Below are 3,260 nucleotides of genomic sequence, written 5' to 3'. Positions count from 1 at the left end.
TTGTTGATATTTTAAAACATAAAATATCAAATTGTCACTTAAAATTAAAATAAATGACCAAATTGGGAAGAAAAAAAAAAGATAAAGGACTAAAACGTTAATTGAAATTAAGTTAAGAGACCACGGGTGGTATTTAGCCAGGAAAAAAATTTAGTCCATATTTTTTAGAGAAAAGGATTTAAATTTTAATTAATTGAGGTGGTATTTTAAGGGAAAAAATACACTGGTGCTTAGAGTTGTCAATTTGACAAGCCCACTAATTATTGGCTCTAGCCTACAGGTTGGAGGGGACAAAAAATTTCATAATTAAAAAGGCCCAAAAAAAAAGTCCCAAAAAAAAAAGTCCCAATAATAAAAAGCCCCTAAAATTTTGTGAACTTAGTGGACCTATAGGCCCACTTTTAAAAAAAATTGACAACTTTTTTCGAGAAATAATTTTTTTCGATTTTTTTCTTAATTCTCGAAAAAAATCAATTATTTTGAGAATTTTTTTTTAATTTTTCTCAATATTTTTAGGAAAAATAAATTTAGAAAATTTTTCAAGAAAAAAATCTCAAAATTAACAAAATATTAGGGGCTATAAGCCCAATGAAATAATGGGTCAGAGCTTTAAAAAAAAGGATTATACCATACACCCCACACCTAAACCTGTCACTCTCTCAAGACACATAAAAATACAATTTTACTCTTTAAACCATTTGTAATAAGTTTCAAAATTGATAGTTTCGGAAGATTCAAATTTTTGAAAGTTTTGGAAGTTTCAAATTTTTGATATAAGGATTACATTTGGAAAATTTAGAAAGTTTTGAATTGTTTGAAATTTTCTATTTCGAAAGTTTAAAAAATTCTAGAAATTGTCATTTCGAAACTTTAGAAATTTTCAAATATTTTGAAAAGAGGGGTGAAAAAATGATTAGTTAAAAAAGTTTAAGGTTTTATAAAAGGCAAAATTGTATTTTTCACGTTGACTAAGGGGTGACAAGTTTAGATGTAGTGGTGCAGGATAGATTCCTCTTAAAAAAACTATTTCGATAGAGAATCTAATATTAGAGACTTAAATAAATCTTAATAATGAAATTTAATTCATGAGGAAAAAAAAGGGGAGAATAAAATTTTGTTCTAAACCTTTTTTTGATAACAAATGTTAGTTAATTTATAATTTGTTAACTTTTCGATTTAGGTTCATTTCGTGTCCTTTCGTTCCATACGAGAGGCGGTTATATTTGGGCTACTCGGAAGAAAATAAGCAAACTTTTGATTTGACTATTAAATATAATATTGTTCTGATGTTTTCCAACGAAAACATTCTTTGGACACATTTGTTTGGATGACTAATCGCTGGTTTTAATTTTAATTTTTTTCAACAACAATGTTACCATCACATTTAGTATAAAATTAACAATGGACGAGCCAGTGGCCACCACTCATGGCTATTGGACGTCGTCAATACATGTATTGTAGATTATATATAATACGCTAATATTTTAAGACGACTCCAAAGCAATAATTGAATAAAAACCATACCCAAAGAAAATTGAGGTTCACATAATCTGCATATATACACTAGTCATTTTGAGAACTCGTAGTTTCATATTTAAGCTCTTATATTTGCTTTAGAAACAGTATGGAACTCACTAGAGTTGAGAGTATGGAATTCCAGAGAAGGTCTAAAGCAGTACTCAATTTAAAGGAAAGGATTGAAGAGCAGAGGAAAGCCAAACAGAGAAAAATACAAATAGAAAAGGAGAGGATTGAAAACGAGAGGAAAGCTAGAATCAAAAAAATACAAATGGAAAAGGAAAAAATTGAAGAGGAGAGGAATGCTAGATACGAAAAATTACAAATGGAAATTGAGAGAATTGCAGAGGAGAAGAAAGCTAGATATAGAAAAATACAAATGGAAATTGAGAGGATTGAACAGGAGAGAAAAGCCAAACATATAGAAAGACAAAAGAGATTTGAATAGTGGAAAATAAACAAAACCATAATCAGAAACCGAATCACCACAAAATTTGGTGAGTTCATATATCTTAAATTTTCTTCATCTTGCTAGTTATAAAGGCATAATACAATGACTTCCAAAATTATAAGGTCTAATTATTATTTGATATATTAAATATTTTTACAAATAGTTCCAATATTATGTTATACAAAAAAAAAAATTGATTGTTTTCTATATGAGTTTGAACATTTGAATTATATCTAATGTGACGGTAACGTATCTATTTGTCCACTTTTCTCATTTTTTATCCTCCCTTTTTCTCTTTTTTTTTATTCTTTCTACGATTTCATCTTTCTATCACTTTTTTACGTATCTATTTGATACTGTACACCATTAATAACACTTTCATATTAGGTGTCCCAGCTCTAGACTTATTTTTAGTATCTATATTAATTTCTTTATTAAATATATAAGAACTATCTTTTTCTTCTTATTTAAACACTTAGAACTACACCCTCTCTTCTTTCTAAAGTGACGATTTTTTAGAACAATTTAGCATTTTTATTTTTCGTTTTCCAAATTTAAAATAATAATATTAATTATTATTTTTTTATTTTAAGATATTATAAATTTTATTATAATTAATTCACACAACTATGATGTCTAGATTTCAATTGGGATCATATTAACAATATCGACATTTGTCAATTAAATTAAAACTTAAAAACTTCTAATTATTTATATAGAGAGATAAATAAGTGGAATGAAATAATAAATATTATTTTTTTGTGAAAGTTAATAAATAGGTAAAGGAAAAGATAAATTAATTTCATAAAATTAACCAAATTTAAATTTGAAACAACAGTAAAAAATATGGTGATAATAATAAAAGTTTAAGAGTTTAATATCGATATATTGTAAATGTAAAATAGTTTTACATCAAATATCTAATAAAATTCACGATTTTTCCATGGAATCCTACTTTATAACCACAATCTAAATATAATCTTTAATAATAATTTGCAAGTCTAGTAACCATATCTGTTATTTTAATTTATTTATTAATATATAGTAGCAAATTCTAACCTTTTCTTTTACTCTCCTCTATGAATTATTGGCATGATAAGTATTGAAGATCGAATTTCAGTGTCAACAACAAAATAACTAATGAAGATCGAAGAAAGCTAGAATTATGGCAAATTCTCACCATTTCTTTTTTATTTGACTATATAATGTAGCATATATAGTGGAAATTCCACTTTTATTATTATTATTATTATTATTATTATTATTATTATTATTATTATTATTATTATTA

General features: G+C 25.7%; 1 long non-coding RNA gene across 1 annotated transcript; it reads left to right on the top strand.

Annotated features, from left to right (window-relative positions):
• The first annotated feature begins 1,320 nt into the window (after positions 1-1,320).
• Positions 1,321-3,260, top strand: LOC113785151 (uncharacterized). Its single transcript, XR_003471275.2, has 2 exons — positions 1,321-2,015; positions 3,070-3,260. It is a non-coding gene; the product is annotated as an uncharacterized lncRNA (long non-coding RNA).

This window comes from Cicer arietinum, unplaced genomic scaffold (genome assembly GCF_000331145.2).
Source record: "Cicer arietinum cultivar CDC Frontier isolate Library 1 unplaced genomic scaffold, Cicar.CDCFrontier_v2.0 Ca_scaffold_5610_v2.0, whole genome shotgun sequence".
NCBI classification, from domain to species: domain Eukaryota; kingdom Viridiplantae; phylum Streptophyta; class Magnoliopsida; order Fabales; family Fabaceae; genus Cicer; species Cicer arietinum.
The sequence above is the reverse complement of the archived record's forward strand: the minus strand, read 5'-3'. Positions and strand labels throughout refer to the sequence as shown.